At 47.8% G+C, this 23,152-nt stretch overlaps 1 protein-coding gene across 4 annotated transcripts in view; it reads right to left on the bottom strand.

The window, feature by feature from the left end:
* The window catches only part of ARFIP2 (ARF interacting protein 2), a 63,300-nt gene that overhangs the window by 38,019 nt on the left and 2,129 nt on the right, over nucleotides 1–23,152 (bottom strand). The window contains exon 1 of one of the 4 annotated variants that reach the window (XM_073661192.1): nucleotides 1,024–1,152. The exons of 1 other annotated variant lie outside the window; for it this stretch is intronic. The gene's annotated coding sequence lies outside the window, so the exon portion shown is untranslated. Of the gene's footprint in view, nucleotides 1–1,015; nucleotides 1,153–23,152 lie in introns of those variants that run through there. 2 more of the 4 variants (XM_073661195.1, XM_073661194.1) reach the window with 2 other exon arrangements.

A 23,152-nucleotide genomic window follows, 5' to 3' on the forward strand; every position in this document is an offset into this window, starting at 1 on the left:
ATGGGAGAGATGAGGAGACATGACGATGTGTAGAGACATGGGAGAGATGAGAAGACAGGACGATGTGGAGAGACATGGGAGAGATGAGAAGGACGATGTGGAGAGATATGGGAGAGATGAGAAGGACGATGTGTAGAGACATGGGAGAGATGAGAAGGACGATGTGGAGAGACATGGGCAGGATGATTAAGCAGGAGGATAATGAATAAGAAAATAGGGTCAGGTTTGGATGAATCAGATGCATAAGGTGTAGTAGGAGAAGGTGAGAATTTGCTCCCTAGGAGTAAGGTTTATAAAGGGCTGAAAGTTTAGTTTAAGTCAGTGAAAGTTTGTGTATTAGGAAGAGGCTGGTGAAAAAGTTTAAATACAGGAGAAGTGGGGGAGGCAGGAGGTTCTAGATAAAATCTTTCCAGGATACAACAAGTGGCAGAACAGGTTATACAGTAAACAGAGGAGGAGACATGGAGGAGGATACAGGTGACTGTGCAGGAATGTGTGCAGCCCAGAAATATGTACCCTGTAATCATTAACCAGCGGGGGCTGGACCACAACCTGACCTGGCACTGGGGGGTCCCTGTGTGCACTGAACACAAGTCTACACACCACAGCGTGCACCAGCACATACACGACAGTGTGCACCAGCACACACACGACAGTGGGGGTGAGCACGCACACGACAGTGGGGGTGAGCGCACATACACGACAGTGGGGGTGAGCGCACATACACGACAGTGGGGGTGAGCGCACATACACGACAGTGGGGGTGAGCGCACATACACGACAGTGGGGGTGAGCACTCTTTGCGCTCTGCAGTACAGTGCTGGAGGCTCTCTCCCTGTACTGATATACACATGTTCTAGCTGGGGAATCACTGTGTCTTGGCGTATACACCCTGTATATACGTGATATATAGGGGGTGACGGTGTGGCCACATGATGGTGTGCACCGTATACATATATACACAGACGCCCTCTGCACACACCACCCAGGATGGAAGGACAGAGCAGACACAGACCCCGTTACCTGCAGCCGTCATGTCAGCTCACTGTCACCTGTACTGGCCGCATAGTCAGCACTCAGTAAGCCACACCCACAATACCTGTCCTCACCCAAGCCCCGCCCACAAGCCCGCCTCACCTAGGGATCACTACATCCACCATGTGTCTCCGTGACGTAGGGAGGACTGAGGAGGATCCTGGGAGGACTGAGCAGCCACAATCACCCCCATCCTCCATCCCAGGGCTTACAGAATCCCAGAAGTGGAGAATTTCATTTACTCAGTAAAGTAAAACTATTCATTAACTTAAAATTTCCTGTGAGACATAAGACAATTTGTGAGGGCAGTGACTGATACTGTATACGGGGGGCACTAGGATATCACTGAGGAGGATACATGGGGTGTACAGTGACTGATACTGTATATGGGGGCACTGTGATATCACTGAGGATGACCCATGAGAGGAGGGTGACTGGTTATATACACACACACACACACACACACACACACAGTACAGACCAAAAGTTTGGACACACCTTCTCATTTAAAGAAATTTCTGTATTTTCATGACTATGAAAATTGTACATTCACACTGAAGGCATCAAAACTATGAATTACCACATGTGGAGTTATATACTTAACAAAAAAGTGTGAAACAACTGAAAATATGTCTTATATTCTAGGTTCTTCAAAGTAGCCACCTTTGGCTTTGATGACTGCTTTGCACACTCTTGGCATTCTCTTGATGAGCTTCAAGAGGTAGTCACCATAAATGGTTTTCATTTCACAGGTGAGCCCTGTCAGGTTTAATAAGTGGGATTTCTTGCCTTATAAATGGGGTTGGGACCATCAGTTGTGTTGTGCAGAAGTCTGGTGGATACACAGCTGATAGTCCTACTGAATAGACTGTTAGAATTTGTATCATGGCAAGAAAAAAGCAGCTAAGTAAAGAAAAACGAGTGGCCATCATTACTTTAGGAAATGAAGGTCAGTCAGTCCAAAAAATGGGTAAACTTTGAAAGTGTCCCCAAGTGCAGTTGCAAACACCATCAAGCGCTACAAAGAAACTGGCTCACATGAGGACTGCCCCAGGAAAGGAAGACCAAGAGTCACCTCTGCTTCTGAGGATAAGTTTATCCAAGTCACCAGCCTCAGAAATCGCAGGTTACCAGCAGCTCAGATTAGAGACCAGGTCAATGCCACACAGAGTTCTAGCAGCAGACACATCTCTTCAACAACTGTTAAGAGGAGACTTTGTGTAGCAGGCCTTCATGGTAAAATAGCTGCTAGGAAACCACTGCTAAGGACAGGCAACAAGCAGAAGAGACTTGCTTGGGCTAAAGAACACAAGGAATGGACATTAGACCAGTGGAAATCTGTGCTTTGGTCTGATGAGTCCAAATTTGAGATCTTTGGTTCCACATACCGTGTCTTTGAGTGACGCAGAAAAGGTGAATGGATGGACTCTACATGCCTGGTTCCCACCGTGAAGCATGGAGGAGGAGGTGTGATGGTGTGGGGGTGCTTTGCTGGTGACACTGTTGGGGATTTATTTAAAATTGAAGGCATACTGAACCAGCATGGCTACCACAGCATCTTGCAGCGGCATGCTATTCCATCCGGTTTGCGTTTAGTTGGACCATCATTTATTTTTCAACAGGACAATAACCCCAAACACACCTCCAGGCTGTGTAAGGGCTATTTGACCAAGAAGGAAAGTGATGGGGTGCTACGCCAGATGACCTGGCCTCCACAGTCACCAGACCTGAACCCAATCGAGATGGTTTGGGGTGAGCTGGACTGCAGAGTGAAGGCAAAAGGGCCAACAAGTGCTAAGCATCTCTGGGAACTCCTTCAAGATTGTTGGAAGACCATTTCCGGTGACTACCTCTTGAAGCTCATCAAGAGAATGCCAAGAGTGTGCAAAGCCGTCATCAAAGCAAAAGGTGGCTACTGTGAAGAACCTAGAATATAAGACATATTTTCAGTTGTTTCACACTTTTTTGTTAAGTATATAACTCCACATGTGGTAATTCATAGTTTTGATGCCTTCAGTGTGAATGTACAATTTTCATAGTCATGAAAATACAGAAAAATCTTTAAATGAGAAGGTGTGTCCAAACTTTTGGTCTGTACTATATATATATATATATATATATATATATATATATATATATATATATATATATATATATATATATATATATATATATATATATATTATAATATATATATAGTAAGGTGGCTACCAGACACATAGTTGATGGAGGTATGTGTCACAGAGATGGTTGTCCTCTGTGATGTAATCCTGGAGTTTCTCTAGTGCACATAGCACTAAAAGGACTGTTTGGTGCTCTGGGCCCGGTTTACGGGCAGCCTGAGAGATGGGCGGGTCTGGCTGCCCACATACTTCACCTCTGGGTGGGGTTTCCATGTTAAGATGTAGTCAGTTGTTTGACACACGGTCTGTGTATGGAGGGAAAAGGCCTCCTGTGTGATATCTCCAGACTGAGCAGTGTACTGGATGCTATCCAGCCTGTGTGACCAGGACTGGCTCTCACCAGACTTTGACAAAGAACTGTTTTCTGTGTTTTGCCTGAACTGAAGGCCGTTTTTTCCTTTGCTTGTGGCTGGTTTATGAAGCTGCAATAAACTAGATCAGAGAACTGCAAACAGACTACTTTGATCCCGGACTCTAGTTATGAACATTGGGTATTTGTGAACGGCATAGGTCCTACAGTATTGGGAGACACATTTCTGCCGTTGTGATGAACATTTAATTACATCACTATGCGGCCTGCGCTTGAGCCCCAAATTAATATTGGCCATGTTTCCTATCTATGGAGAGCTAAAATCATGATGGGAAATATGGCATTACTATCTCCCGCCTGTGACCTCCAGGTGGGCAAATATCCTAAAAGTTGGGGATCTTTTAATTTTGGGGGCTTTAGCCACATCCCATGACCAGCCCCCATATGAGTTCACTGAGGAGAGGTGTGAGGGTGTGATTTTTATCTAAAAAAAGAAAAAAAAAAAAAAAAAAGATTTGAATTATTGCCTTAGTCAGTCCTGGAGTCCCAGTCTGCTGTGGTTCTGTGCTGTTTCCCTAAAATGAATGCTTCCCTCCACTCCGATCTGCGCCATTTCCAGGTTTAGTACTTTTCTTTTGTTATCCTTTTTACTTTATGTGATTGTAAATACTTTTTGTTCCCATTCTGTAACATTTTTGTATATTTTATAAACACTGCCCATCTTTCTGGATTAAATATATAAAATGTAATTGCTTAGTTTCTCTTGCCTTGCTCTATAAACCGCACCCCTGAAGCCATGTGCCACCTGTAACGGGTGTCCAATCGGCCTGTATAAACGATTGGTGGTGGCAGATAGTTTTTCGTTGGTTATTGCAGAGCTTGGCGGTAGAATGCATACATTGGTGTGAAAAAGTATTTGCCCCCTTCCTCATTTCTTATTCTTTTGCAGGTTTGTCACTTAAATGTTTAAGATCATAAAACAAATTAAAATATTAGACAAAAATAACACAGGTAAACTCGAGATGCAGTTTTTAATCCCTTAGTGTCTGAACCAATTTTGACCTTAAAGACCAGGCGACATTTTTGAGTTCTGACCACTGTCACTTTATGAGGTAATTACTCTGGAACGCTTCAACAGATCCCCCAGATTCGGAGAATGTTTTCTCGTGACATATTGTACTTCATGATAGTGGTAACATTTACTTGATATCACTTGCGTTTATTTGTGAAAATATCTGAAATTTGGCAAAAATTTTAACAATTTTGCAATTTTCAAACTTTACATTTTTGTGCCCTTATTAACAAAATAGTTAATAAATAACATTTCCCACATGTCTACTTTACATCTGCATCATTTCCGAAACATTTTTTTTTTTTTTCCTTAGAAAGTTAGAAGGGTTAAAAGTTGACCAGCGATTTCTCATTTTTCCAACAAAATTTACAAAACCATTTTTTTAGGGACCACATCACATTTGAAGTGACTTTGAGGGGTCTTTATGACAGAAAATACCCCAAAGTGACACCATTCTAAAAACTGCACCCCTCAAGGTGCTCAAATCCACATTCAAGAAGTTTATTAACCCTTCAGGTGCTTCCTGTAAAGCAAAGTGGAAGGAAAAAATTAACATTTTACCCCCCCCCCCCAATTTTTTTTATTTTCACAAGGTTAACAGGAGAAAATGGACCGCAAAATTTGCTGTGCAATTTCTCGAGTACGCCAATACTCCATAAGTGGGGGAAAACTACTGTTTGGTAATGTCAGGGCGACGCCGGAAGGATCACACAATATCCCACCGCTGCCACCAATTTGTCAGGGATTCGGCACACGCATGATCCCGATTACTCACTACGTAGCTATCGGTAAGCAACCAGTGAGCGTATGGCGTACACACCTCCAAATTCCAACGCATGGCATATGTGTATACGCCCCGTACGATTACTGCCAGTTTCATGATAGCCCAATTAAGATTATACACTGCCACCACCGATCAGTTTTAAATATTTAATACAGGCCTGATTGGGCGCCTGCTTTCTGGTAGCGTATATGACTTCGGGGGTGGAACGATCGCAGAACAAAAGAAACAGAACTATTAAAATTTTATATTTATGCCAAAAGGGAGGCAGTGTTTATGAAAAAATATACAAAGATTTTACAAAGGGGGGCAAGACAATACAGCATATACAGTTATACAAAATAAAAACGGATTAATAAAAGAAACTTACTAGACCGATCGCAGAGACGATTCAATTTAGCTGGAGGGAAGCACTCCAATGGATCGTTATCGAATGGGACCCCTGGTTACACAAATATGTAGCTCCCGGCATGAGTATAGATCAATATTCAGCTTGATATTTTATGCCGAAGGGGGGGGGGGGAACCTGTCTACACTCTCCCCTGTGATGATCTCACATGGAAGGTCTCCGCCCTTTATTGTTTTATTAAATTTCTAGTTTCTGCGATAACTCCTCGCTGGTTGATCGCAGAAGTTAGCAAGTGATGCCATATTTTTTATTGCAATTTTACCTTTGTTTAGAGACTAAACATGACCTAACTGCCATCCATTATGTTTGTACTCTTGCGTTACAGCTCACCGACAGGGCGCACAGGTACGGAAAAATATGCATACTGTTCCTTAGTTAACCCCGCCACTAAAAGTATATGTTCCATCACAATCGGAATTATAGAACTTCCGATATTCCATTTTGGCACCTAAGAGACTGGAGATTTAAACACACGTGCAAATGAGACTGTCCAAGCTATTGCATGGAGTGAGGTAGATTCCCTTTGAAGCCTTAAAGGGGTTGTCCACTACTTTCACATTAATGCTCTATCCGTAGGTCAGGTTATCAATAGGTCAGCAGTTATCGGTGCCTGTGCCCGCCGGCCAGAAAACCTTACCTGCAGAGCTATGCCATCAAGTTGTAGTGGCCGGCGCTTGTTACTGCACATCCGCCTGCCATTCAATTGAATGGGAGGCGGATGTGTAGTACCCCACAGCGGCCACTACAGATGGACAGCCAAGTACTGCAGGTAAGGACTTCCGGCCAGTGCTGCCAGCACAGATAACAGTTGATTGGCGGGGGTGCCGCGTGCGGGACCCCGACCGATCATGCACTGATGCCCTATCCCAGGATAGGGCATCAATGTAAAAGTAGTGTACAACTTCTTTAAACTAGTTGTTTCCTTAGGGGTCTACTCATTACCCATGTCTCCCTATTTGGTATGGTAATTAGCCTGGATAATTGAGTTTGCCACCTTTTGTGTGTATGGCCATTTGCATTGCAACAGCTCCTTAGATTGTGAGCTCTTCTACTCTGACAGATGGTATAGGGGAGGGTGGAAGTGAATTTTGGAGGGAGAGAAAGATTTTTAATATTTTCTACGACAGGGAGCATGGCAGGGCTCAAAAGGAAGGAGTGATGTTTTGGAACGCAGACTTTGATGGAATGGTCTGCAGATGCCATGCTGCGTTTGGAGAGCCCCTGATGTGCCTAAACGAGTGGAACCACCCCACAAGTTACCCCATTTTGGAAATTGCACCCCTTAAGAATTGTATCCTGGGGTATAGTGAACATTTTGAACCCACAGACAATACACTAAATTTGATAACATTAGGTCATCATATTGAAAATTTTCATTTTTATTTTTCACAAAAATGCAGTTTTAACCCCAAATTTGTAATTTTCACAATGAATAATAGGAGAAAACGGACCCCATAATTTGTAATGCAATTTCTCCCGAACGCGATGATACCCCATATGTCAAAAACTCCTGTTTGGGCACATGGCAGGGCTAGGAAAGGAAAGAGCGCCATTTGTCTGGAATAGATTGTGAATGCCATGTTGCACTTAGAGAGCCCCAGACATGTGAAAACAGTAGAAACCCCCCACAAGTGAAGCCATTTTGGAAACTAGACCCCTCAAGCAATTCATCTAGGAGTGTACTGAGCATTTTTAATCTACAGGTGATTCACAAAACTTTATAAACTTCTAGATGTGAGAACAAAGAAATGTAATTTTTCCACTAAAATAATATTTTAGCACCAAATTTATACTTTACAAGAGGGGTAATAGGAAAAATGACCCCATAATTTGTTATGCAATTGTTATCGAACACAGTGATACCCCATATGTGGCGGTACACTACTGTTGGAGCACACGGGGTCGGATGGGAAGGAGCTACTTGGCTTTTAGAAGGCAGATTCTGTTTGAATAGATTGTGGGCTCCATTAGCCGAGCCCCTGAGGGGCCAGAACAACAGAACCCCCCCGAGGTGACCCCATATTGGAAAGTTCACTGCCTACGGACCTCATCTAGGGGTGTAGTGAGTATTTTGACCCCATAGGCGCCGCTCAGAATTTTATAACATCAAGACATTAAAATGACATTTTTGTGTAAAAATTTATTTTTTGTATTTGCTGAAAATTTTTCAGGTACACAAGGGTTAATAGGTGAAAGCGGACCCCATAATTTAATGTGCAATTTCTCCCGAACGCGGTGCTGCCCCATATGTCATCAGAAATTAGTGTTAGGCCACACGTCAGGGCTGAGAAGGAAGGAGCGCGCTTTGGCGCACTGATTTTGGTAGAATAGTTTGTGGGCGATATTTGCGGACCCCTGAGGGGCCAGAACAGAAAAAAAAACAGAAGTGACCCCATTGTAGAAACTACCCCTCACAATGAAGTCATTACTGCTGCAGTGACTATTCTGTAAGATCCACGCCAGGCGGTATTCTGGAGAATTCCAGATATCCCAGCTAAGTGCCCATACATTGTGCCCCCTACAGTGTAGCCCCCCATACAGTGCAGAGCCCCCATTTACTTTAGAGCCCCCATACAGTGCAGCGCCCCCCATAGAGTGTAGAGCCCCCATAGAGTGTAGCCCCCCTACAGCATAGCGCCCCCCATACAGCGCAGTGCCCCCCATACAGCGCAGTGCCCCCCATACAGCGCAGTGCCCCCCATACAGCATAGTGCCCCCATACAGCGCAGAGCCCCCACAGCATAGTGCCCCCCATACAGCATAGTGCCCCCCATACAGCGCAGCGCCCCCCATACAGCATAGTGCCCCCCATACAGCGCAGCGCCCCCCATACAGCATAGTGCCCCCCATACAGCATAGTGCCCCCCATACAGCGCAGCGCCCCCCATACAGCATAGTGCCCCCCATACAGCGCAGCGCCCCCCATACAGCATAGTGCCCCCCATACAGCATAGTGCCCCCCATACAGCGCAGTGCCCCCCATACAGCGCAGTGCCCCCCATACAGCGCAGTGCCCCCCATACAGCGCAGTGCCCCCCATACAGCATAGTGCCCCCATACAGCGCAGAGCCCCCACAGCATAGTGCCCCCCATACAGCATAGTGCCCCCCATACAGCGCAGCGCCCCCCATACAGCATAGTGCCCCCCATACAGCGCAGCGCCCCCCATACAGCATAGTGCCCCCCATACAGCATAGTGCCCCCCATACAGTGCAGCACCCCCATTTACTTTAGCTCCCCCAGAGTGTAGAGCCCCCCATTTATTGTAGTGCCCCCATACAGTGTAGAGCCCCCATTTATTGTAGCGCCCCCATACAGTGTAGAGCCCCCATTTATTGTAGCGCCCCCATACAGTGTAGAGCCCCCAGTGCAGAGCCCCCATTTATTGTAGAGCCCCCATACAGTGTAGAGCCCCCATTTATTGTAGCGCCCCCATACAGTGTAGAGCCCCCAGTGCAGAGCCCCCATTTATTGTAGCGCCCCCATACAGTGTAGAGCCCCCATACAGTGCAGAGCCCCCATACAGTGCAGAGCCCCCATACAGTGTGCCCAGCTTGTGCTTCGCGCGCTGAAGATGAAGAGCGCTCTCCCCACTACAATAATGCCAAACATGTGGCCGCTTACTGCGGTTTAGGCACAGGGGCTCAGAAGGAGGGGGGTATTTGGATTTGGTGGCACAGATTTCACTGGATTTTATTTGGGGGGGGCGGGAGCTGTCGCTTTTCCAGAGTCTTTGTTCTACTAGTAACGTGGGACCCCTATATTTCCAGTGACAGATGACGGACCTGAGTGGGGGATGGTTTTGTGAGGGATAATTTAGGGGTTTTATTCTTCATATTTTGGGGTACATAATATTTTTGATCGCTTCCAGTATAAGGCTGGATCACATTCTTATGTTCTACGCTGAGCACTTACCTGGAGGTTTCTGTGTAAATCCCACAAAAATGCGATTTAGATGAAACCCCCGACAGAGCCCCCCCCACCATGATGAGGCAGATGGTCTCCATCTTTTTAGGAGTGCACAGATTTGTGGTCGTCCACACTTGTGCGCTAAAAAGACGCCTAAAACGATAGGACCCCGCCAGAACACAGACCAGTCCACAGTGCCTCCATCTGGGTTTTTTGTCTGAATTGCGGTTTTGGGGAATTTACATGGAAACCCCAATGTAAGCGCTCAGCGGAGAGTGCAGGATAAATGTGAGCCGAGCCTTGTTCTGATTTTTGGGAGGCAGAATGAACATATAGACAGCAGTACCAGAATAGTTCTTATTTTTTTGTGGTTCACCGTGCGGTATAAGTGATAAGGTGGATTTATCCTTTGGGTCGGTGCGATTACAGTGATACCATATTTAGGGTAGGTGCCCACGATGCAGAAATGAAGCAGAAAATTTCTGCATGTTCTTGGCAGTAAAAACGCTTGCGGATTTTACATGCGTTTGATGCGTTTTTGCAGCGTTTTTACATGCAAAGTCCATTGGGACCTCAAATCCGCATGCAGAAACGCACAAATAATGGACATGGATTTTTCTGCAAGGAAAATCCGCTGTGGAAAATTCCGCAGCATGGGCACAGAACATGCAGATTTTCATTGGGGATCATGGGGCACGTATTACCAAGCGTTTACGCTGCGGAAATTCCGCATCAAAAACGCTTGAAAAATGCATAGTGGGCACGCAGCCTTATATGGGGTTGTTTTTTTTTAGGTTTTGCCGCCATCACACAGTAAAATTGAAAAAAAAAAAAAGTGGTTGTTTTCTTGGTCGCCATATTCTGAGAGCTGTAACTTTATTTGTGGGTGAACAGATTTGTGAGGGTTTATTTCTGCGGACGAGCTGTGGATATTTTTTGGTACCATTTTGGGGCACATAATATTTTTTTATGGCTTTTTATTCAGATTTTTCAGACACAGAATGAACAAAAACCAGAAATTCAGTCATTGTTTTTATTTTTTGTGCCGTTCACCGTGCGGTAAAAGTGATAAGACGGATCTGGTTACAGCGATACCAGATTTATAGACTTTTTTTTTTTTTACAATCGATTTTTTTGATCGCTTTTTAATTCACTTTGAGAGTCAGTATGATAAAAAAAAAGCGACATTTTTTGGCAGATTTTTTTATTTAATTTTTTCACAGCGTTTGCCATGTGGAATAAATACCGTGACAGATTTATAGAGCGGGTGATTCCGGACGCGGCGATACCAATTACGTGTAGGTTCGTTTATTTTATCACAAACACTGCGTTTTTAGGGATTTGTGCTCTTTGTTTTTACACATTTTATTGCACTTTGCACTTCGTCCCACTGTATAGTTTTCTCTTTGCTCACTGGTCTCGTACACTGCAGTACTCGTGTGCTGCAGTGCTTCGCTGACAGTTTGACTATTAACCGCGGTATTTAATGGGTTAATCGGCCCCAATCGGCTTCAAAACCGGCCGGGGACGATACTGCAGAGTGTCAGCTATCATGTACAGATGACACCCACTGGATATTCGGCCGGGGGGCTGCGCTATGCTATTATTCCTCTGCACCATTGAACAGCGGCGCTAAATAATAAGTACCCTTAACCACCATGAAAAGGCGTATCGGGGGTCGTTAAATAAAGGTCTTTATTATTAAGGGAAAAGGAAATCCAAACCTACAGGGCCCTGTGTGAAAAAGTGATTGCCCCATAAACCTAATAACTGGTTGGGCCCTTAACAGCAACAACTGCAATCAAGCGTTTGCGATAACTTGCAATGAGTCTTTACAACGCTCTAGAGAAATTTTGGCCGCTCATCTTTGCAAAATTATTGTAATTCTGCCACATTGGAGGTTTCCGAGCATGAGCAGCCTTTTTAAGGTCCGGTCACAGCATCTCAATTGGATTAAGGTCAGGACTTTGACTAGGCCACTCCAAAGTCTTAATGTTGTTTTTCTTAAGCCGTTCAGAGGTGGACTTGCTGGTGTGTTTGGATCATTGTCCTGCTGCATAGCCCAAGTGCGCTTCAGATTGAGGTCACAGATGGCTGGACATTCTCCTTCAGGATTTTTTGGTAGATGTAACGGGTCTGGGAGGTGGAACCTCTGAGCTATTATACAAAGGGGCAGTCTTTGTAAGGAGGCAGGTGGCTCCCAGGGAAGGCGGGAAGGTAGACACGGCAGGTGACAAGAACAGTCTCAGGGTAGAAGGACAGAACGGACACGGCACGTGACGGGAACAGTCTCTTGACAGGCGGGTGGTCACGGCAAGTGACAGCAGAGCCTCCAGGTAGGCTAGCAGGCAGGTAACAGGTGAGCGCTCCCAGGTGAGCGGGCAAGAGTCTCTGGACAGGCAGGTGGTCACAGCAAGTGACGGCAGAGCCTCCAGGTAGGCTAGCAGGCGGGTAGCAGGTGGACGCTCCCAGGTGAGCGGGCAAGAGTCTCTGGACAGGCAGGTGGTCACAGCAAGTGACGGCTAAGCCTCCAGGTAGGCTAGCAGGCGGGTAGCAGGTGAGCGCTCCCAGGTGAGCGGGCAAGAGTCTCTGGACAGGCAGGTGGTCACAGCAAGTGACAGCAGAGCCTCCAGGTAGGCTAGAAGGCAGGTAACAGGCGAGTGCTCCCAGGTGAGCGGGCAGACTGATCCATAGACAGACTGGCAGGTGCTGGTAGGCAGACTGTCGGACCGCAGGAATGCAAGCAGATAGACAGGAATCAGGCAGGTATCAAGCAGGAATCTGGCAGTTATCAAGCAGGAATCTGGTAACGGGACCTGAGGGCTGAAGCAGAGTTGAAAGGCTTTGCAACAACATTGCTCGGGCACCTCCATTTTGGAGGAGGTGCCTTATATATGGTGAGATCCTCCGGCCATTGGCCGGGGACTCCTTAGGACGGCGCGCGCGGCCACTTTAAGAGAGAGGGGGAGCGCGCGACCGCGCCCTAAGCACAGTGGCCGGGAAGCAGCGCGCGCTGCCAGCAGAGTGGGAGGAAGACGCCGGGCACGGAGCGGAGAGGTGAGGGGAACGGCGTCCCTGCCTAGCAGGAGGCAGGGACGCCGACGCTACAGTACCCCCCCCTTTAGGCCCCCCCTTTTTTTAGACCAGAGAGAAATTTATCCAGGATCAGAGGGGTATGGATGTTCTCCCGGGGCTCCCATGTTCTCTCCTCAGGACCAAACCCTTTCCAATCCACTAGAAAAAAGGTCTTTCCTCTTACCCTTTTGGTGGCTAGAATGTTCTCTACCTCAAACTCGTTTTCAGCGGAAACCGGAGCAGGAGGCGTACCTGTAGACTAGGAAAAAGAGTTAAGTACCACGGGTTTGAGTAGAGATACATGGAAGGAGTTAGGGATCCGCAAGTTGGCCGGGAGTTTCAATTTATAGGCCACCGGGTTGATTTGTTTGAGAACTTCCAGTGGACCGATGAACCGAGGCCCTAACTTGTAAGAAGGAATCTTGAGCCGGACATATTTGGACGAGAGCTAGACTTTATCTCCAGGACGGAATTGCGGTGAATCCAGACGTCTTTTGTCAGCCTGCTTTTTCATCCGCTCGGAAGACTGAAGAAGTGCGGATCTGGTACTTTCCCAAATGGAGGAAAATTCGCTAACAAGATTCCGCAGCTGGGTTGTCCATCGAGGTGGAGACGGGAAACGGGATCCGAGGATGCTGACCGTAGACTACAACAAACGGGTATTTAGAGGAAGATTCGCTCTCGTGATTATTGTAGGAAAATTCGGCCCACGGTAAAAGATCCACCCAGTCGGAATGGGGAGCATTAACAAAGTGCCGGAGGTAACTGGTTACATTTTGGTTGATCCGTTCTACTTGACCGTTGGACTGAGGGTCATAAGCAGAAGAGAAGTCCAAGGTGACCCCCAGCAATTTACACATGGCTCGCCAAAAGCGAGAGGTGAACTGAACCCCTCGGTAGGATACAATGTGGAGAGGAAGACCATGAAGACGGAAAATATGATGGATAAAGTCTTTAGCCAACTCGGATGCAGACGGGAGGCCCGGCAGGGGAACGAAGTGAGCCATCTTAGAAAAGCGGTCAGCGACCACCCAAATGACCGTACAACCGGCAGAGACAGGGAGGTCCGTTATAAAGTCCATAGCTATATGCTGCCAAGGGGCAGCAGGTACAGGAAGAGGAAGGAGGCGGCCGGCTGGCAGGTGTCTCAGAACTTTGTTGCGGGCGCAGGACACACAGGCAGAAACAAAATCCATTACGTCCTTGTGCAGGGTAGGCCACCAATAATGCCGGGTAATAAGCTGGAGGGTCTTCTTCTGACCAGCGTGGCCAGCTAGCTTAGACGAGCGTCCCAAGTGTAGGACCTTCTCACGATCAGGTACTGTTACGAACGTCTTTCCGGGTGGAAGAAGATTTAGATTCACGGGGGCCACCTGCATTACTCTGGCGGGGGGTGGGGGTCGATGATGTGCTTAGGCTCCTCAAGATCAGAGACCAAAAAGGATCGGGACAAGGCATCAGCTTTGATGTTTTTGTCTGCCGGGCGAAAATGAAGAATGAAATCAAAGCGGGCGAAGAACAAGGACCACCGGGCTTGGCGCGGGTTTAGTCTCTGGGCACTCTGGAGGTAAGCCAAGTTCTTGTGGTCCGTGTAAATTATTACCGGGTGAAGAGCCCCCTCGAGTAGGTAACGCCACTCCTCCAGTGCCAGCTTAATGGCCAACAATTCTCGGTCTCCTATAGAATAATTGCGCTCAGAAGAGGAGAAGAGTTTGGAGAAGAAGCCGCAGGTTACCATTCTTCCGGAAGACGACTTTTGGGTAAGTACCACTCCGGCTCCGGCGGAGGAAGCGTCAACCTCTAGGAAGAATTGTTTGTTGCCGTCCGGACGATGCAGCATGGAAGCGGAGGAGAAAGCTTGTTTTAAGGAAAGGAAGAACTCCTCTGCTTCGGGCGGCCATTCTCTGGGATTAGCGCCCTTACGGGTGAGCGCAGAGATAGGGGCAGTCCGGGAAGAGAAGTGCGGAATGAAGAGGCGGTAGTAGTTGGCGAAGCCCAGGAACCGCTGAATAGCCTTCAACCCCTCTGGTCAGGGCCACTTCTGGATGGCAGACAGTTTCTCAGGATCCATTCGTAGGCCGGTCTGAGAGATTATGTAGCCCAGAAACGGAAGAGAGGTCTGCTCAAAGAGGCACTTCTCATATTTTGCGTAGAGGTGGTTCTGCCTGAGCCTGAGCAGGACCTGACGAACGTCCCTCCGGTGAGTGAGGAGATCCGGAGAGAAGACTAAAATGTCGTCCAGGTACACCACCACGCAGGAGTAGAGAAGGTCACGGAAGATGTCATTGACCAACTCTTGAAAGACGGCGGGAGCGTTACAGAGACCGAAGGGCATTACAAGGTATTCATAGTGGCCGTCCCGGGTGTTGAATGCCGTCTTCCATTCATCCCCCTGACTGATACAGACCAGGTTATACGCCCCACGGAGGTCCAGCTTGGTGAAGATTCTAGCCCCCCTCAGACGGTCAAATAATTCAGGAATGAGCGGAAGGGGGTATTTATTTTTCACTGTGATCTGGTTAAGGCCTCTATAGTCTATACAGGGACGGAGTGAGCCGTCCTTCTTTTTGACGAAGAAGAAGCCTGCTCCCGCCGGGGAGGTAGATTTCCGGATAAATCCCGGGGCCAGATTCTCCTCAATATATTCAGACATGGACCGGGTCTCAGCAGCGGACAAAGGGTAAATACGCCCACGGGGAGGAGTAGCGCCGGGTATCAGGTCGATTGGGCAATCGTATGGTCTATGAGGAGGTAATGTCTCTACTTCTCTTTTATTAAAGACGTCCGCATAAGACCAATAGGGAACCGGTAGGCCGGGTAGATTGGCTGGGGTTGGAGAAGGACGAGCAGGATGAACGGGAACTAAACAAGTCTTATGACAGTCCTGTCCCCAGCGAAGGACTTCTCCGGTCTGCCAATCAAGCACGGGTGCATGTCTCTGGAGCCAAGGTAGGAGCAAGAGGGCGTGAGAGAGTCCAGGCAGAACATGGAAGAAGATGCTCTCAGAGTGCAGCATTCCCACCTGCAGAGTTATGGATTCGGTGATGAGTTGGATGGGATGTGGTAAGAGGCCCCCATCCATGGCGGCGACAGATAAGGGTACAGCCAGAGGTTTGGTGGGAATGCGGTATTTCTCTACCAGGAACTGAGAAATGAGATTTCCGGCAGCTCCAGAATCAAAGTTGAGCAAGTTCAAAGTAACGGTTCTCCCCGCAGATGATAGAGACCGACAGCATCAGAGATGGAGAGTGTCAGGCAAAAGGTATTTTTTCCCGAATTTTAAAAATGAGAGATGTTTTAAAAAAGAAAACCCCCCACCCCCTATCCGTTTGTAAGAAGACATAGAACTGCAGTGCTGGCCCCCACCCTAAGAATTTTTATTTGCGTCGTAAACCCTCAGTGAAGCGCAGCTTCTAGCTCAAACTAGATTATTCCCTCCAAAATTCCCATTGTTTAAAAGCTTGTACAGTTAACGTAGAATTTAAAAACGCACATGACGGTCACTAACCCAGGGACCAGATTTTTGGAGTGTTCACATTTTCCTGGTTACAATGATATATTTTTCATAACTGGGATACCCCCAGAAATCGAGGAATTGGTTTCTTAGCTTCTGAGCATCATAGAGAGGTCCTGTTTAATATCCATCTGCATGAAAATTAGTGACGGCCAACATGATGTCTCCATCTTGGATGTGGGACCCCCCCACACCAAGATATGAAACATGAAGGTTTTTATGTTCTATGCAGCTGGGTGGTCTCACAAAGCCGAGCCCCCCTTGTGAGGTAAATAATGGGTGTCTCCCAGAGTTTTGGCTGCTTTTCAAAAAAGCAAATCGGCCATTTTCAGGGCATTCTTCTCAGGGACGCCAGATGCACGCACACCACGCTGCGCGGAAGAATCACATCTAATTTCCGGGGAGCCGTCTCCCCCACAGAATCTGAGACCATCACCTCGTGGCGCAGGTTTTGCTATTACTTATCCCTTTTATTTTAATAACTGTTTATGCGTACATGTAAATTGCCTCCTTTATAATATCTTGTATATATTTTGTAAACACTGCCCCCCTTTTGGGAGTAAATCATTAATTATTTACCAGTTTCGTCCTTCTTGTCCTATGTCGAGCAAACACGTTCCTCACCCGCTAATTCACGTTACCTACCAGGTACCCGATCCACCTGTTAAGCGATCGGCGGTGGCAGTATACCAGTATTTATGTGATATTGTGGTTTGAGGGTGGCTGGTCGGAGGTATATATACGTCCTGTCACATCACGTGCCGCAATAGTCGACAAACTAGAGCAGCTGCACCCGTGCTTATCCTCGGTCAATACCGTGTTTGACCAGCAGGATAAAGGGGCGCCAGAGAGCTGCAAGGTCTGACCCAACAGTGGGTGTCGTTTTCCTGACAGAGAGGGTTTACTTTTGTCTTGGGCGACCTCTCTGAGCGATCCTAGACACAGGCGTTTCCCGACCTCTCCGGGCAGGAACGGATCCGGTGCTCCTTACTGCCACAGTAGAAGCAGCTCCCCTCGGCACGGCGTAATTCTTGACGGGTTTTGACCATCTTGGTCTGGTCGACCTGCATAGGCTTGGGTGAGTGCGCCTGGGGAGTAACGGAGGTGACCTCTTTGGTGCGCTCCTGGAACCGGATGTCAATCCGGGTGGCAAGTGTTATTAAGTCGTCGAGAGTGGTAGGAATGTCCCGACCGGCGAGTTCATCTTTAATACGGCCGGACAGACCCTCCCAGAAGACGGACACCAGGGCGTCGTTATCCCAGGCAAGCTCCGAAGCAAGGGTACGGAACCTTATGGCATATTGGCCCACGGTGAGACTTCCTTGGCGGAGGCGTAGCAGAGATGAGGCGGATGAGGTCTTCCGTCCTGGTTCGTCGAAGACTTTCCGGAAAGCCGTGAGAAAGGCTGGCAGGTTGGACACCAGGGGGTCTCCTCTCTCCCATAGAGGATTTAGCCAAGCCAGCGCCTCCCCCGTGAGATGGGACATGATGAAGGCTACTTTGGCTCGGTCGGTGGAAAACTGGTGTGCCAACAGTTCGAAGTGCAGAGTGCAATGGTTAATGAAGCCCCGTGCCTGGCCGGGATCTCCGCTAAAACGAGGCGGGGAGGAGAGGCGGGGATCGGGAAGAGATGCCATGGTATTGATGGGCAGCGGCGGTGCCGGGGTACTAAGTGTGCGAGCGGAGGCAGCTCCCGACGAGGTAGTCAATGTGTCCAGGAGGGAGTTAACACTACGCAGATGACTCAGGATGGACTCCTGTTGGGACCTCTGACGGGAGAGTTCATGACATAGGTCCGAGAGAGAGGGAGCTTGGGTGCCACCGGGTTCCATGGCCCGAGCAAACTGTAACGGGTCTGGGAGGTGGAACCTCTGAGCTATTATACAAAGGGGCAGTCTTTGTAAGGAGGCAGGTGGCTCCCAGGGAAGGCGGGAAGGTAGACACGGCAGGTGACAAGAACAGTCTCAGGGTAGAAGGACAGAACGGACACGGCACGTGACGGGAACAGTCTCTTGACAGGCGAGTGGTCACGGCAAGTGACAGCAGAGCCTCCAGGTAGGCTAGCAGGCAGGTAACAGGTGAGAGCTCCCAGGTGAGCGGGCAAGAGTCTCTGGACAGGCAGGTGGTCACAGCAAGTGACAGCAGAGCCTCCAGGTAGGCTAGCAGGCAGGTAACAGGTGAGCGGGCAGACTGATCCATAGACAGACTGGCAGGTGCTGGTAGGCAGACTGTCGGACCGCAGGAATGCAAGCAGATAGACAGGAATCAGGCAGGTATCAAGCAGGAATCTGGCAGTTATCAAGCAGGAATCTGGTAACGGGACCTGAGGGCTGAAGCAGAGTTGAAAGGCTTTGCAACAACATTGCTCGGGCACCTCCATTTTGGAGGAGGTGCCTTATATATGGTGAGATCCTCCGGCCATTGGCCGGGGACTCCTTAGGACGGCGCGCGCGGCCACTTTAAGAGAGAGGGGGAGCGCGCGACCGCGCCCTAAGCACAGTGGCCGGGAAGCAGCGCGCGCTGCCAGCAGAGCGGGAGGAAGACGCCGGGGACGGAGCGGTGAGGGGAACGGCGTCCCTGCCTAGCAGGAGGCAGGGACGCCGACGCTACAGCAGATAGCAGAATTCATGGTTCCATTTACCACAGCAAGTCTTCCAGGTCCTGAAGCAGCAAAACAGCCCCAGACCATCACACTACCACCACCATATTTTATTGTTGGTATGATGTTCCTTTTCTGAAATGATGCATTACTTCTACGCCAGATGTAATGGGACATAGACCTTCCAAAAAGGTAAACTTTTGTCTCGTCGGTCCATAGAGCATTCTCCCAAAAGTCTTGGCAATCATCAAGAGGTTTTCTAGCAAAACTGAGACGAGCCTTTATGTTCTTTTTATGTCTGTCTTGGTACTCTGCCATGCATGGCATTTTTGCCATCTCTTTCTTATGGTGGAATCATAAACATGAACACTGACCTTAACTGAGGCAAGTGAGGCCTGCAGTTCTTTGGATGTTGTTGTGGAGTCTTTCTTTGGGGGCCTCTTGGATGAGTCGTCGCTGCGCTCGGGGTAATTTTCGTCGGCCAGCCACTCCCAGGAAGGTTCACCATTGTTCCATGTTTTCGGCATTTGTGGATAATGACTCTCACTATGGTTCGATAATTATTCTCACTTAGAAGTGGCTTTATAACCTTTTCCAGACTGAGAGATCTCAATTACTTTGTTTCTCATTTGTTCCTGAATTTCTTCGGATCGCAGCATGATGTCTAGCTTTTAAGGATCTTTTGGTCTACTTCACTTTTTCAGGAAGGTTCTATTTGAGTGATTTCTTGATTGAGAACAGGTGTGGCAGTAATCAGGACTGTTTGTGGCTAGGGAAATTAAACTCATCTTCCCAAAGAGGTGATAAACTACGTCAGGGATTTATCAAGAATATCACAGCATGGGAAGAACATATTCAGAACCACCCACTGTGATCTCTTAAGAGAACAGCTCTCTGCTGTCCCTTATCGTCCAGAGATTACACGATAGGCCGACGATCAACAGAGAAGGCCGAAGGCTGTTCACACCAAGAGCTTCCCGATAACTTTGGCTAACAGTGAGCGTATAACATATACACCTCTGGATTCCAAGGCATGGAATGTGTGTATATACCACCGTACGATCCCTGCTAACTCCTTGGTAACCCCACACTACTCGCTGCCACCACCAATCTGTTTTTTCACAGGCTGACTAGAGGCCTGGTAGATAGTGTATGGCTTCGGGGCGCAGTTTACACAAAAGGAACAGAACTATTTCATTTTATATTTAATCCGAAGGGAGGCAGTGTTTATGAAAAATATACAAACGATTTTACTAAGGGGACAAAACAATACAGTATATACAGTTACAGAAAATAAAAGGGATTAACAAGAGAACTTACTAAACCAATCGCAGAGACGATTCAGTTTAGCCGAAGGAGAGCACTTCGATTGGCCGTTCAGTGAACAGGACTCATGCATACACGATATGCAGCTCTCTAACGAACACAGATCATAATTCGGCTTGATGTTTTATCAGCCCCTGAGTCCCACCCACACACTCCCCCGTGATGACTTCACATGAGCAGGGTTGTGGGCTGGTCTCAGCCCTTCATGATTTTATGAAATTGCTAACTTATGAGATAACTCCTCTCCGTACAATCGCAGAAGTTGGACATTGCCGCATATTTTCCATCAGGATTTTATCTTTACTTAGAGACCAAACATGACATAACGGTTGTTCGTTATCTGGTCACTGTGGATTTATGGCTCATTGGTAGGGGCTACAGTCATGAGAGAATATGTATCTTTGTTCCTGGTTAGCCTCAATGCATGTCTCATTAATATCAGATTTCTACAAATTCCAATATTCTATGTTTTCTTTCAAAGACATATTTCTGTTGCAGGTGTAACACTTCTCTTATAGGGACAAAAAAGGTGTCTAGTGTAAATGTAAAATATTTCCCTTGAACTGACAATGTATTTCCTAAGGACAAAAGGTTTCTTCCACTTCTGTGTCTATGCATCAACAAGTCTCTTTGGTTGTCCAACTCTCGGAAAAGACTTCTCCTGTCTCAATATCCTGTCAATTGTATAGCTCTTTGTCTATGCAAAATACACATCCTCATGGTCTTTTCCCTACAAGAAGCTCTTGCATGTTAATTAAGCTGGTTCACTATTCAATTGGCTACTTGTAACAGTCTATTGTACAATCCTACATCTAAGAGTGTCAACTCAGATTGCAAATGACAGAGGGAAGGAGGGAGAGGGGCAAGTAACTTCAGTGATTTCTAATATTTTCTATGACACCTCCCCCTTTTTGAGGTTGATTAACAGATCGCCTCTTAAGCCTACTTTACGGCCCATCCTACCATGGATCCCAATATACCCCATCATTCGGGGATTCGGAAATGGGTTTCTCCGGGGACTACTCAGTGACACCAGACAGGATTTGGACTCCTGGCTAGAGATAGCCAGGAGTGACGCTAAGGCCGCCCCAACCTCACAGGGATCCTCAGGGACCAGTTTTGGGCTAGTCACTGGCCTTGTTATCCCGCTGGATGATGAGGGTCCAGAAGGCAGGGCGCTATCTGCGTTCTGGGCCACGGGTGACAGGGGCTAGATAGTGCTCCCTGGGGACACAGCCTATGAACTGTGAACACTACGTTCTTGCCACTCTGTGTGATACACCTGCCCACCATCCTGACCGACTGGGCATCCTACTTTTCAATCACCCTGACCGAATCAGGGTACAATTTTCTGACCCCTCTGACAGGCTATGGGTACCTTTTTCCCCATCCTCCTGACAGACATTTCCCTCACCCTTCCCAGTTGTGGGACACACCTTCCCACCCCCCAGATGGGCTGGAGATCAGACCTTCCATGCCCCCCATGTTGCCTTAGGAACTGTGCCATCTACAGGGCAGCCACGACCCGCCATGTCACAGTCAGTCGTGACACTGGTCAGCTGCACGTGATCACTTTCCTGATAATCCCCGTGCTTCTCCCCATCCTTTCCTGTCACCTCTGCAGCCATGCTAATCATGAGGCAGCTACCACCGGCCATGTCACCGTCCATAGAGACACTGGTTAGCTGCACGGGACCACCTGTTTCATGGTATCAGTGCCTGCTCCCATCACCCTTATGATGGCTCCTTTTAGGGGATCCTCAGCAGCATCACCCTGCAGCGTGACATGGCCGAGTTCTCCTTTACCACAACACACATTTTTATTATGTATAACATTGACAGCGGCATTACATGACATATCAGATCTGGGAGGGTTGTCAGTAAGGTATTAGGCAACCAACCGTCCCAGATCAGATCCCAATAACACATTTGAGGAGAGATTCTCCGACACCCCCACTTCCCTTAACCCTCTCCCCGCACACCAGTCCAGGAAAACCCGGACCATCGTTATGGGATGGCGAACACCCCCAAACCCAGTGAAAGTCAGGGTCCCAGGAATGAGTTCTTCCAATAACACAAACTCAGAGTGGATGAGGGTACGTTCTGCACCAGTGTCCTTAAGTCCCACAGTATCGGTGTTGCCCACAGTAACCGGTTGCAAATTCTCACGGGCTCTGCCGACCGACCCCACTCACAAAAAGAATGGCTGCACTAGGCCCTGGGGCCTCAGGTGTGGGGTTCATCTTCTGCCATTCCGAGCAGACGAGGCTGATGTGACCACTGGCCACTGTGGATTTATGGCTCATTGGCAGGGGCTACAGTTGTGATAAAATATGCATCTTTTTTCCTGGTTAGCCTCAATGCTGAAAATGTATGTTTCATTAATATCAGATTTATACAAATTCCAATATTCTATGTTTTCTTTCGAAGACATATTTCTGTTGCAGGTGTAACACTTCTCTTATAAGGACAAAAAAGGTGTCTAATGCAAATGTAAAATATTTCCCTTGAACTGAATGTATTTCCTGTGGACAAAAGGTTTCTTCCACTTCTGTGTCTGTGCGTCAACACATGTCTCTATGGTTGTCCAACTCTCTGAAAAGACTTTTCCTGTCAATTGTATAGCTCTGTCTACATTATACATCCTCATGTTTTTGTCCTACAAGAAGCTCTTCATGTTAATTAAGCTGGTTCACTATTCAATTTCCTACTTGTAGCAGTCTATTGTACAATGCGTGGCCCCCCTCGCCCCCCCAATCCTGGTATGCGTGGCCCCGTCATTGCACACAAAAAAATAAACACTTATACGCACCTTCCTTCCTCACCTCTGCTCCAGCGCTGCGTCCTGTTCTGCTGCAGCAGCTCATGTCAGCATCTGAGCAGTGCACGATGACACAGCCATGCGCTCTCAGACGCTGATGTGAGCTTCCGGCATATTC

The sequence above is a fragment of the Phyllobates terribilis genome, unplaced genomic scaffold (assembly GCF_046119375.1).
Source record: "Phyllobates terribilis strain yellow unplaced genomic scaffold, ASM4611937v1 Scaffold_2__4_contigs__length_985480577, whole genome shotgun sequence".
Lineage (NCBI taxonomy): Eukaryota > Metazoa > Chordata > Amphibia > Anura > Dendrobatidae > Phyllobates > Phyllobates terribilis.